This window comes from Cyprinodon variegatus, unplaced genomic scaffold (genome assembly GCF_000732505.1).
Source record: "Cyprinodon variegatus isolate N-32 unplaced genomic scaffold, C_variegatus-1.0 Scaffold791, whole genome shotgun sequence".
NCBI lineage: Eukaryota > Metazoa > Chordata > Actinopteri > Cyprinodontiformes > Cyprinodontidae > Cyprinodon > Cyprinodon variegatus.
In genome coordinates, this window is record NW_015151244.1 from 1 (window position 1) to 15,011 (window position 15,011).

Genomic DNA, 15,011 nt, shown 5'->3' on the forward strand with positions numbered 1-15,011 from the left:
CTACTTTTTCATGATATTCTAATTTTATGACCAGCACCTGTATATCAATTAGGTCTAATTTTGAGAAGGTTACTTCAACAACTATCATTTTTTTTTGTTACAAAACTTCACATAGCAAAATCAAAGTGATACTGAATTAATCAAGTGGGAAGAAGAGCAGCTTCCCGTTTGCGGAATGCTTTTTTTGCACAGTGCTTGAGCATTAATTATAAAAATGTATCCCATTGGAATATATACTAATGTTGCTGTCACATATTTAAGATTTGGAATGCAGGTATGTAATGTGTAAAGCAAACCCCTATTCCTTTTATTCAACAAGTGTGATTTTGTGCATTTTTACAATTTAATCAATCAATAAGTTTATGTATTACATAGCAATTTTCTCTTTAATTAAACTTAACAATTTTAACTAAATTAGGAGGTTATGAAAACTAAGCTCTTGCAGTGAATATAAATATATTCCTGGCTGTTCAACAATTTAATGCATGTTCTATATCAATCACCTTGTATCTTCCTACTCTGTGATTTCTCTATCATCTTGTCCCCTTCTCTGCTGGGTGAGAGTGTTTAGTTAGGGAGGGCTGAATCTTCATACTTGGCTGAGGCTTTATGGACAATAAAGATCTGATTTCAAAGTCCAGCAGGGTGTTAGGCCTGGGGTCTTGGCTCAAATTTAGTTGCCTGCTGGGAGGAAACACTGTGCAGCTCCCAACCAGATGGCCATTAGCCCACATACAGTAGATTCATATTATTCCCAGTGTGTGTTGCTGAAATGCTTGTGCGTAAGCAGCTCCATTCTTCACCATCATGGCTATCGAGCTGCACTGAGTCCCTTCAAAATGACTCAGCATTAGTATTTCTAAATGTTGACTCTGCACTTTGTGTGCTTTACATTGAGCTTAACCATGGTAAGCATAGGGTAGATTTACTCTTTTGCAATCAAAAAAACAGACATGACAACATCAGTTCTACTCAGTACCCTTTAACGAGCAGATGTTCAGCAGTCCAGAAGGGACAACATTTAAGTCAATATCTTCAATCATGATTTTTCCCTTTCTCTGAACCACAGTTTGATTGTTTACTCCCCCATTGTTTCATTTTGATCACGCAGCTTGGAGTGGAGATATGTGACATGTTCCCCAAGCATGTAAAATACATCTGTGGAGACTTAGGTCAGCACTGCAGAGGAAACCGCCCTGATGGATATGGAGCTTTACTAAGACCTGCCAACACTGCATATTTTAGTCATTACATTAAACTTATAACTTTGGGGTTTGCTCAACAAAATATGTTGTTGTCAAAGAAAAGAATGGGAGGAGTAAAGCAAGGATTTACCAGTGGCACGAATAAAGATGTACCTCCTTGCACAGATAAATCCACAAGGTGGAGACATTTTTGGCCTAAAACATCTCTTTAACCCTAACTTACTATCCTGCTCAGTAATAACCATTTTCAGTAAACCAAAACAATAAACATTCAAGACAGAATCTTAAACACTGTAATTATTTTAATCGGTGATAAATCTGTTTGCAAACATGCATTTGAAAACATGACAACCTCTAAGTCATGAAGGCAGAAGGGCTAGGGGCATGGTGTATTGTTATGATTAAAAGGCAGTCATTGTTGCATGGAAGACTGAATTAGAAACTTAAAAGTGGCAGACAGGGTTTTTAAGGAAAAGGACAAGTTTCGTTTTCCAAGCATTGATAGATAACACCTATCAGCCCTTCTTTGAAAGTTTACCATAGAGGAAGGGTGCCACCGTCTAGGTCCTGTAATGTTTGGATACACTCCCTTCCAGCTATGTGATTGAACTGGCTAAATGTTCTCATCAGCATGTAATTCCACACCAAACGGGCAAGGTACTAAGCCATTAATTTCTATTTAGATGTGTTGGAGAAGGGATGGGTTGGAGAAAGGTAAATCTTGAAGACCTGAGTTGGGTACCCCTGTTTATGGTATTGAAACAGATGATCCAAGCAGTTGAAAAACAATGAATAAAATAGATAAGGTTTTGCTTACATTTACAAGCCATGACCTTGCACGTGCAGAAATATTGTCTGTTAGCAAGAGCAAGTCAGCTGGAATAGAAACGATTTCCTCTAAATTTGGGGCCATGATTCGTCAAGTGATTGTAGAATGACACAAGAGATGAAAAGGGGGATTACAATCATATTGAGGGAACTGCCCCTTTAGGTCATGATAAAGAAAATGATAAACAAGAAAGTGCAGCTCTCTCTTTACAAAAGATGCACCGATCCAAGAATCGGATCGGATATCAGCTCCAAAATTGACGAATTACCTGGACTGATTACACAACCTCACAGCGAACACACAGCATCAAGTGATGATCTACAGTACACAGTATAATCCAGGATTGAGATTATGAGTCTATGGCCATTATATAACATTATTAAAAATTTACAATAAAGAGTTCAGAAGTGCCAATTTTTCTGTGAACATATTCCCATGACAACATCACAGAATCCTGTTTGTTCTCTTAGCTGAATAAGGAAAGTAAAAAGAGCCAAATGCTCCTCCCATTTACATTTTACCTTCATGTACTTGAATTTGTAATATCACTATGCAGTTTGCTCTTGCAGTATTCTGTAGACAGTGTAACACTCTCTTTTACAAGACTGCAGCATGTGGAGAAAAATAAAAATCTTAACATTCATTTGCAAGAACTTGTGGCGTCCTCTTCAGTCTGTCGTTAATTTATCTTCAGAGCATTGGTTTGGATTATGAAGTGTTCCCTCCTTCTCTTCTCCACCTAGAAAAAGCTAACAGGCCTAACCCCTGTCCTGCCACACCTATCTTGTTAACGCTAAGCACACATTCCCCCTCTGACACTGGTTTCATCTGGGTGTGAAACAGGCTCCTACTGCTTGCCAGAATGCACCACCTATCTCTCGATGTGACTCTCTTTCACCCCGTTTTTTTCTTATTTTCTGTATCTCTCTCTGTGCCACAGATGTGCCGTTTTGTTTCCATAGAAAAAGCCTCAGTCACACTCCTAAGTCCTCAAAACACATTCCCGGGCGATTATGATCAGAAATGATTAGAAATCCCACAGGGGCTAATATTTTATTTGACATCTTGAATTAGATCTAAATAAGAAACACATGATGGCCCTAACCTTTTTAAAATAAACCACAGCTATCCCTGGAATCCCCAGGAGAAAGGCTTGTTCATGAAATTCCTCCACAACTGGCACACACACACTCCAGTTCTGAGAGTGTGAGAGAGGTTGTAGTTTAAATTATTAATACCTCCCGCTGCCACATGATGTTACATGTCTTGAAGCAGAAGCTTTCTTTATAGAAAGAACAGAGCTGAAGCTAAATTGTGGTCTTGTTTCAGCAAGTAACAAAAGCAAATCCAGGCTGCTGTCAGTTAAATCTCTGCCATTCGGTTGGATACATATGAGTTCAGCTCTGCCTTAAATCTTTTTCCTAGTGTCAACATTGTGATCCTGTCGTTATGATCCTATAGCAAAACAACCTAGTGTTCAAGAAGGAAATCTGTTATTTGTTCCCACTGCTACAGAAAGAGTTGAAATGTTGCATACCCTATAGGAAGGAGTTACCTTGCTAAATCTTTTTTAAAGGAGCGATAAGCAATAATTCAATGTTTTAAATAGGAAAAAATAGTAATATGAAGAAAACATCTCACACATCTGTCGTTGTTGTTCTCCAGCCTCATTTTTACAACCCTAGCTGGCATATATATCTATAGACATAGATAGACACCCGTCATCTGGTGAATGGCATGCCAACAGAGCGGCCATCTTAGGTCATACAAAGCTGCTGTCAGACACAATACGCATCATTTGAGGCTAACCCAACTTTATGAATTTTGACAATTTGAACGTGGTGAACTCTTAACCGATTTTCAGATAAACTGCCTAACTGAAAAACGAGTTTCACGGGTTATATGGGACCGACTTTTATTCCGCCTATGGGTGAACAAAGTAAAGGGAGACCACGAACCAGATCCAATGGAATTATCTTTTTCGTATGTTGGATTTTATGATAGATTATCCTCATGTTTCACCGTTACTGTTTTTCTGGTGTCAAAATAAGAGGTGCTGATGAGTAGCAGGAATGAAGCAGAGAAAAGTGCAGTTTGGTTTCTCTATCCCAGCGGGGACTTTAATTTTAATTTCATTAATTTGTAGGCAATTTCTACAGCCCAAATCTGACACTTACCCTAAACCATTACGGGTACAACCCTAACCAAAACTCAATTCACACCTTAGTCATATACCTAACACCTAGTCTAAATCTGTAATCTCCCTCAAGGGATATATATATATATATATATATATATATATATATATATATATATATATATATATATATATATATATATATATATATATATATATATACTTATCATGAAATGTGTCTTACCTTGCAGCTATAAGCTCTTTTACATTGTCTAGTTTATTATTGTTATTATTAACCAGTAACCTACTGGAGAAAATGTAGTTCCGGTATTGTATTCTGGCGCAAATCATCAAAGGTTTTTAAGCTAGAAAAACAATGTATATGTTTAGTTAGTATATTTGACAACTTTGTAACATCCCAGATCTATGTCAGAACATGACATCAATTAGGACTAATTTCTGGCCACTACCACACTGCCGTGTAGGTGTGGAAGACAGTACCTTGAAAAGGACAAAAATAAAAGGCTCATCAACAGCAGGTGGATGTATTCACTACAGACAGAAGGGAAGGTGAGCCAGCATTCTAGAGCAATAATTTACAGAAGGAAGTCTCACCTTCCCTCTTTTTACTCTAGTGGATCCTTCTGACGGCCTTGTGAATAACTTACGCTGGTCAGACAAATTTCAAGGCGAGCAAAAGCAGATGACGGCCAGTTCAACTTTCATTTCTTGCCAACCAGCAAATAAACTCCACAAAGAAGATGAGAGGCAACAGTTTGTCGGTGCTAGTTTGGGAAGAGTGCAAAGGAGAACAGAGATAGATCAGAGAAGCATGCTGGGCAGACAGCACACCAGAGCAAAGGTGAGGGGCTGCAGCTGATCAGTGTCTCCACTAGAGGTAGGACCAAAAAACAGTCCTTCTAAGGCTAAATTCAGATAGCTTTTTTGAATGATACCCACAACCCTCATAAGAGCATTCCCTGCTTCATCCTTTGACAACATTATTTTCTCTATTTTCCATTTTCATTAAAAAAGCTAGTCTACTTATTTACAACAGCTGAGATGAGGGGTTAGTGCATAGGGCTAGTACATATTGTTCCTCACTAATAATGGCCTAACAACACTTTTGTGAACAACTATTTGGCAAGTTGATGAGCTGTTTAATTTATTTCTGTTTGCTGGTAGTGTCCTATGCCCCTATGCGGAGGACTGGCAATAAAATAATCCTAACTGATATCTGACATAGCTCTGGGATGTTTTCAAATTGTTGAAATAGTCCAACAAAACACATACATATTTTTATTAGCTTTGATCATTTGTGCCCCTCTACAGAACAGGAACTTACTCTCTGGAACGTCTCTTAGCAGGAGACTCAGTGACGGTAGGGACACTGTTATGTCTTAGCTACAACCAGTGAATGTTTCATACAATATCATGTCCAATAACATGAACTATCCCTTTAACAATAATAATAATAATAATAGTCATCATTATGATCATTATTCTTATTTTTATCCTAACAGAAAGCCTATGCACATCTACCGCATCATTTTTTTTTTGTATTTTTCATGTATTTTAGTAACTGCATCACTATCACATTGGCATATATAGGCTTTGTGTGGTTGCTGTTGTGTTATCCTTTTTTTAGATAGATAAAATCAATACAGATGGACAAAACAAGCTAAGAATGATCTCCAGAGGTAGGTTCTAGCCAAGAGGCAGCCAACGAGAAGCAGCGGGCGCCACCCAGAGAGTCCCAGGTGCTGGTCACTCGGAGGTCGGGGGACAGACAGGAGATCTGAACCGAGCAGATGAAGAATGGCAGGATAATGGGGGCGAAGCCAGTGTTGAGAATGTGCTCATTAGTCAGAGCCAGGAGATCAGAGGTCCGAAGAGGTGCCGAAGGGAAATCCAGAACAGAGCAGGGGAACAGCTCTAAGTTTGCTAAACGGGCAGGCAGAAATCCAGCAGGAATCCAAAGACAGGTTAGGCAAACAGATCAGAATGAGGACAGGCAGGCTCAGAGGTCCAGAAGGAGACCAGGTGAGAATCAGGAAATCAGAAACACTCGGGAACGCTAGAGAGTTCTCACCAAAGGCTTGAATAATCTGGCGCTGATGACTGATTGAAGGCTGGTTAAATAGAGGCTGAAGCGGGTGGATCAGCTCCCTCTAGTATTCCCTCTCTAGCCTCAGCTCCCTCTAGTATTCCCTCTCTAGCCTCAGGTCCGTCCAGTATTCCCTCTCTAGCCTCAGGTCCGTCCAGTATTCCCTCTCTAGCCTCAGGCTCGTCCAGTATTCCCTCTCTAGCCTCAGGTCCCTCTAGTGTCCCCTCTCTAGTCTCAGGCCTCTCTGGTGTTCCCTCTCTAGTGCCCTCTGTCTCCTCTCTAGTGCCCTCTGGTGTCCCCTCTCCAGCCCCTGAGCCCGGTCTGTGCCGTCCAGAGCCACCTGAGCCCACTGCTGAACTGGTCCCTGACTTTGAGCTCAGCCAGAGTTTGTCCTCGAGGCCCCTCAGCGGGCACTCCTCACCTCCTCAAACTCAACCATACAGACAGTTTTAGACACAACTATATACACAACTCTATAAGACATCCATTTATTCAGTTAGCAAAAAAAAAAAAATCAAACTTTGGGGTTTGTTACTATTTAATTAGAATGATTGTATTACCATATGACTGGTAAGAGGTTAAGAGAGGTGTTTTGAAAGATTTTGAAACAAACCATTTAACTGAACGAAAAGCAGTCTAAAATGTTTACCCCAAAAGCACAAAATGTTTATATGATGGCGCAAATTTTCCCCAGAGTGGCCTCATACGGTAGATGACTAGAAGAATGACTCACTGAAGGGCCTTGAGCCATAGGTGATAACACTAAGTATTTAAGGTATTGATGTTTTCTGAAATGCAGGTAAGAAACACTCAAGTCACTTTTTTAATAATTGATCCTACCTTGTGGAAGAATTTCCTGAACTTACTATGGTCTAATAAGGTATTTTTCTGATAAACTTATAGTCTGCTTTTTGCAACACTGCTTTTTTCACAGTAAACACCATGAGCAATGGAGCTACAATGAATGGCTGAAACTGAGGCTAACTGGATAGATAAACACTTGAAGTCCACATGTGCAACAAGAGGAAACCAATAGAAAAGATGATCCCTCCCAGAACTTAAAGCTGAAAGAAGTTATGGCTAAACCTCTCAGGGTAGGCTGTCCTACTGGAGATTTTTTTTTACAGCCAACAAACAAATTTGATATGCCTTTTTAAGAGGATATTTCTGTTAGGTTCTTGTTGTTTCCCTGTTAAGTCACTTTCTTCCCGAGAGAGTGATAAAAATGTATGCATTTATTTAGATATATTAATATTTTTCCATAAATGTAAATCTCTTTCTTTTCCCACAATGGGGAAATTCCCTCTCTGTATAACTATGATATCAGACAGTCGGCTGTCATTGTGTGGTGCCCAGGGAGTAGTGTGGGGTTAAGGGTTTTGCTCAGAAACCCAGAGTGGAGAATGTGGAAATTGAGCTGTGTACTTGTAACCCTCTCAGAGCACAAGCGCACTGCTCTTAACAACTAGGCCAACACTCAAGAATTAAATGTTGACTAGAGTATCCTAATTCAACTGTCAATGGTCGGTCAGCTAATTTTCCAATGTCAAACTATACATATTGTTTGATCAGAAACCACAGAAACAATCTCCATTTACAGCTCAATGTTTTAAATCAGACACAAAAAGCCCATTGATTATTTTTTAATACTGAGTTGCCATTGTTTAATGATACACAAATTTCCAGGCTTTGCAGGCTCTGATGGCAGCACAGGAAAACCACACACCATCAAAGCACACACAAAAAATACCATGCAAAGACAAAGTGCCAGCTGGCACCATCATCTGGCCTCTGACTGGTAAGGGCCTCAGCACATTACTTTAGATACAGAAGCCTATTAAGCTAGGATTTGGAGCCATGCCGATCAGGAAGACAGTCAACAACAGTGCATTCATACACTTAAGTTTTGGCAATGAAACAATATGTTGGCTTAATTATTTTAAATATATTCATATATTTGTAAAGCATACAAAGGAGCAACAGCAATTTTTCATGATTTTAATGTATTATCAAGTACCATTAAAAACAACTGAAGTTTTAGTTTCTCTAAAGTTTATCATTTTATTTAGAACTTTATACCTCTCTCTTGCACGCTGAATATCAATTTCTGGACCAAACCATTACTGCTGGTGCTATTTGTTTATTAGGTTTCTGAAATGATCATTCTTTGTTTGCTTTTGTTTATCCACCTGCTTATTTGAATCTGACCAATGGATCTGAATAGGGCTAAGATATTAGGGACATTCCTGGCAACAGTTTTAGTTTCAGTGTTCACTATATTATCCTCTTAGCCCTAAGACATGGTGTTCCATCATGCTGGAAGATACACAGATCATCACCAAACCTGCATAAATTTTTTGGAAGAACTTGCCCTTGAAGAACGCTTTGATCCATCGTTTCATCCATGGCAGTTTGCTTACAGAGAAGCTGTATGCAAACCTTCACCCTTGGATGAGAAGCAACCTCACACATGGACTTTATCAAGATGCTTCACCGTTGGCTTTCTTTCAGAGGGAGGATTCATCAGAGGACATAACTTTTGCACGAATCTTCTTCTGCCTATCCTTGTACTTTCCATAGAAATTTTGTCTGCTCTTGATTGGATTTTTGGACAGAAGATGCTTTTTGCTGCACCCCATTTCACAGGGCGGTTGTGAAAAAGGCCTTGGCACACTGTGTGTTTTATTGCGCTCCTTCTCTTCTGCCTTCAAAGTTTGCAAGCTAAGTATTGTACTGGTGGCAACATAATTCTATTGCAGCTGGAGATCATTCTTGCTCATAATGGACACACCTGGATGTCCTGAAGCCTTCTTCAATGGGACTACCTGTTATTTTAGGCGCTAGATTGTACCCAACTATGTTGTGATGTATAACCATGATATCAGGATGCTTCTTTGGAAAATTATTTGTGTGTCACCACTTTTTCATAAGATTAAGTAGCTGATATATCGAATTCTAAGGACATTTCTGGTAAAAATATATAATTTTTGAAAATAGCAAAAGACTCATTGTTTCCATTTGTTGTAGCTATATGACAGTGTGAGGGCTGATGTATCGGCGTATCTCTTCTCCTTCTCTCTCCAGGGTCTGAGCAGCAGGTGCAGGTTCAGCGACTGCAGCTGATCGAGGCTCATCAGGAGGAGCTTAAAGAGGAGCTGGTTTCTTAAAGCAAACTCCAGATTGTTTTGCTCAAACTTCTGTTTTGTGAAATTGGATCCTTACTTTTATATTCAAGTTCCAAGCCCAGGTGGTCTTGTTCCTTTTTCCTAAAAATCCCTCTCCATTCCCTTCCAGCTCTACACTGGCAGGCCTCCTGGTACAGCTATCTGGATTCATATCACTGACGTCACTTCACTCACCTGTCTGTCCAAACTCCAGCTCTCCACCATTTCTCATCATCCAACCTGAAAGGAAACAGACGAATATTAATACACAGTCATACACCTCCTGCCAACCTCAGTTCAGTGGACTGACTCACCTTCTTCTGGAACTCTGGCGATCTAGGCACCTGCTTTGCTCTAAATCAGATCATTAATCATCATCTCCATAACTCTGTCTAATCACATGGCTCTCTTCCTGGTGCCATTCTGAAGCCTGTTTCTGAAATAAGTAGAACCTCATCTAGATTTTAACCTTTAAAACCTTTTTTTGAACCATCGCAGCTGTGTCAGTAATCAACTCTTAAAGCATGGTGTCATATAAAGGGACAATCACATCTATAAAAGCAAAATAAAATTTGAAAACTAAAGGAAATAAAAAATAAAACAAAATGCATTACAATAAAATCTCTTGGAAATTTAATAAATAGAACGACCAGGCAAAACATTACACAGCATATACAAACTAAGTAGGGTGAGTTTTGTATGTAGGTTTAATTTGAGACAGACCATCTTCATGGTTCTTGTCTATTTTTAATATATAAAAGATTAAGCATAAAGATGAATGATCTAGTTTCTGTTTCTCCATCTGTAGATTACATTTCATACATTCTAATTGCTGATTTGTTTTTTGTTTTTTTTCAGATTTCTTTCAGTTACTTCCAAACTCCTAAACTGCACCAGACTTCTTTCTGAAGACTTCAGAAAGCTTTATTGAAACTCTTTTCTCAACATTCAGGAGCACAACAAACTGTCTCTGAAACCTCTACCTGAGCATGCAGACTCCAAGAAGAGACCAAGCCAGCATTTGAAACCAGAACATTTTTGATGTAGAGCAAACCATTGCACCATTTTATATTTTACTATGTATTCACATTTGTTTTTTAATTGTATTTTTGGAGTTGTGTTTAATTTATATGGCAACAAAGAAACACTTCTTTTTTATGTTTGCTTCTATAGTACCGTACACTATGTCACATTGACAGCTGAACAAAGAGCACTTTAAGTGTAATTGTATTCAGTTCCCACATAGATAGTTTCCTCATTTAATGTCTGTTGAAACATAGTTTGATTGCAGACAATTTGGACAACTGGATAAGACACTCGCAGCAGACTGTTTTCTATACAGTAAGTGTTTGTGGGACATAAAGATTTGGATTGAGTTGTAATTCTACCTTGCTGATCGCTACATGTTTAAAGTTTATAAACAAATAAGAAAGATATTGACTGAATAAGTTGAAATAATTTGAATATATCTCCAATATATGATATAATTAAACATTACTAAGCAAATATATGTGCAGCAACAACACCTTCATGAATTAAGTAGGTATTAGAAATCAATGAATGACTGTTGGTGTCTAAAATTGTATTAAATCAATACAGGAAATAGGTTTCTGGACAAAACTCGGATCAAGCTATATGATACAGAAAGAAAATGTGTCTTGTTTTGCTTTGCAAAAACAAAATAACACATGCAGCATTTATAAGGCTTATCATAATTTCTAGAAACTTCTATAACTACTTGGTTGTTTAATCATGATGTGTCCAGGCTGGTGATGTATGTTTATGTTGCACACAGTAAGCAGAATAGTAAAGGAGGTAAAAGAAAAAGCTATAAGCTCTCTTAGATAAATCCATCAGAGAGGCCTTTAGGTGTTACAAGTTTTTTACAACATCCTCTGGACATTATTAACATCCATACTGGGGCTTTTGGAGGCATGCTTGGAAAAATGGATTTTAGGCTCTATCATAAGAAACATAAAGTTTAAGTGTCTAATAAGATTTTAGAGTATAAAAACCCATTTGGGAAATTCTGGTGTTTACAGCAGCAAAAAGATTATAGAAAACTTTGTCACACAAATCTGGACCATAGAAAAATGTAAAAGAATAATATACTAGTAAAGAGTTAAAAGATAAACACCAAAATACTGTACTGTAAAGTGTTTTAAAAAATATAGAACTGAGCACCTGGAGAATAAAATAACTAATATACAGGTATTGACATTCTTACATAATGGATATTTAAAAAAAAATAGCAGCAACATCAGAGATGTGCAAAATGACTGCAGCATGTTATTTACTGACTAAGCTAGAAACTGTGCAAAATCAGCATGAATGTAGCAACGTATTTAGGTTGTTGAACACAGTGGTGTTCATAAAGTCTTACAGCTGCTGGGAGGAAGGATCTGTGATAATGCTCCCTGGTGCATTTAGGGTGCAGCAGTCTGTCACTGAAGGAGCTCCCCAGTTCTGCAGCCTCATGTATGGGGTGGGAAATATTATCCAACAGAGATGTTAATTCAGTTAGGATCCTTTTGTTTCCACCTCCTGCATGGAGTCCAGAAGGCATCCAATCAAAGAGATGGACATTACTTTGATCTCTTTGCTAAAGTCAGATGAAGCCTAAGCTTAGGTGTGTCTGTTTCATTATAGAGTGCCTGAAATGAACGGAAGGATAAGTATCTGATGATTGTCATACCCATGTGTATGGAGGGAGATCTGTGATGCTGTGGACCTGTTAGACTTCTAAGAATCATTCACTTAAATACAGACATGGTTCACCAGAAACCAAAATCAATGTTCTTTCAAGGTCTTCTTGGTACCCAAACCTAAATCCTATAGGAAATGTGTAAAATTACAACATATAAATAGAATAACAAGGAATCTGGACATTCTAGTCTGATTATGCAAAGAGATAAGTTCAGAGATTCTAAACTCTTTATCCTCCAACATAATAAAATGTCATAAAAGGCTACAAGATTTCCTGCTGGCAAAGGGCTTAATGTCACCAGTGAGTTAAGTAAAAGCTTTTTTACCTACTGAATAATTGTTCTGATCTTATATGGTTTAATTTCCCTAGTTTTTCAGTATAACATGTTGACTATAAATTTGTTTTAAGGCTTGCTGTCCATATATATATATATTTTATTTTATTTTTTGGTGTGCCTATAAATCTGATGAGCACTAAATCTCTTCTTAAATTAAGCATTTAAAAGAATCTTGCAATGGTTGACAGTTTATACCAGACAAAGTTACGCTGCTACTTCATGGTAACACATGCTGTTATGAGGATAAAATCTTGTCAAGAGACAATGAAAAACCACATTCTGCTCACATTACAAAGTCATGCCTGAGGAAGAAGCTGCTAAAATGGGCTGTCTGTAGTCCTGAGCTGTCCACAACAAAGAATGTGGGGGAATTCAGAAACGAGACAGTAATGTGACAATGACTCCATACAGCTCTAGAACTACATTTTTTCATAGAATGAACAGGATGAATAAACACCGAAATACTTATTGAGTGTCTTCAATGCTAGAATATTTGTTTACTCCTTTAATAATTATTTAATTCAAGTGTGTCTCCAATGGAAGAAATGTTAAAGAAAAAGATTGAATAGTTGAACTTTAGTTCTCATTGAAATAGAAAAAGGAATTTGTTTTGTACAGCTCAGGGCTTGGATCATCATAAAACCCTATTAGTCCTTCAGATAATTCAGTCGGAAAGAAGATACGTTTTTTGAATCTAAAAACACACTAATACAGATTCTTAGACAAGCCACACAGGGGCAGAATGACGACTCAGCGTGATTCATCAGCATTACTGGCAGAACAGTAACTTTATTATAAAAGATCTTATCTCTTCTGCCCTGCTCCCTATCCTGCTCCTATCCGAAGACTTTGGGTTTTGTTGCTCTTTCGTCTTCGTCCAAGTTGTGTCCAGAGGGCCTGCAGTGGGGCTGCTTGTTTGTAAAGAGATAGAGTGGTCAGATGAGTGATACAGACAGAAACTCACACACAGACTAACACCAATTGTCTCAGAGATTTTGGGTCCAGATGACATTTGGATCAACCTAGAAACACTGACAGCCAAAAACAGACAAACATCAAAACAAACTCTTGGGACACATTTATTAAAAAGAACAACAACAACAAAAACATGTGTACTCAAATATGAATATCAGAAAAAAAATCTTTAAATAAATAGTTTGAGAATTATTAGAGTAGGATTTTTGCTTAATGTAATGGTATAACATAAAGAAAGCAAAATCAGAGTTTACTGCAATACCATGCAACGTATGCTATGATGAAGCAATATTCTTGTTACAGTTAAATGAGTCTTGGTCTATTGTATTTTTTTTCCCAAAATTAAACTCAACACTGAGAACTCTCTGTATATAAAACTGTTTCTATGTATCTACCGCCATCTTGTGGAGAGTGAGGGAACAACAACGTCAGCAAGCGAGGCAATGAGGTCAGAATAGACGTGTTCTGATATTTTAGTAATATTAATACTACATATAAGTTGCAAGGGCATAAAATCTCCAAAAATACCAAAGGTTTTTATGTGAAAAGTTCTAGACTGTTAAGTTCTAGAGAAAAAAACATAAATGAACAGGAATGCAGGGTAGAAACATGAGAAGTTTCTTACACAACAATAGCCTTCCTATTGGATCGCATAAAGAATCAATAAAACAAAATGAACCCAACACATGTACTTTATTTTTTTGAGGACTTCCATAGCTGGTTGTGAAAAAGAAAATATCTCCTTTAAGATAGATAGATAGATAGATAGATAGATAGATAGATGTACTTTATTTATCCCAAGCTGGGAAATTGCAGTGTAGCAGCAGCTTTACACATAGTGACAGTCACAACACAATAAGATAAGAAAAAAAGTAAAAATAACATAACATCCACGCGTATAAAATGGGAAGTATCAAGCAGAAAACCTCATAACACGATTTAAAACTGGCTGGAAAAAGACACAATTTTGCAGTGTAAAAGTAACACTTTAATAGTTACATTTAACACCAATCTGAGTACATTTGGTCCCACTCTAAATTAGTGTTCAATTAACTCTCCACATAGAGTATATCTTACTCCAGTTATTGTTGTAATAACTCTAAAAGAGAAAATGTACTATTAAAACTGGAATTTACAGGAATACAAATTAGTTAAACAACAGCAATTATCTATGAGTGAAATAAGGACAGTAGAGTAATCAGGGGATCAATAATGATTAGTACAATTCCATCCATAGCGCAACATAAAAATAAAAAAAATAAGAAAAATATATTTGTAGGAAACCAAGCCTTTCCTAACTACAACCTTTACCTGACCTTTGTTAACAATATCTTCATTGAAATCCTTTAGGATCCACATGTGTAATAACCTGCAATAAACAACATGACAGACCAGGGCCACAGAACATTTAACAAGTTAAGATTCTTCACTGAGCAGGGAGCTTATGAACATAAGCTATAGAAAAATAGAAAGATGCTAAATATAATATAGCTACAAATGTCTAAAACAATTTCCATTACACATTTAAGACGAGCTTCATTATATAAACG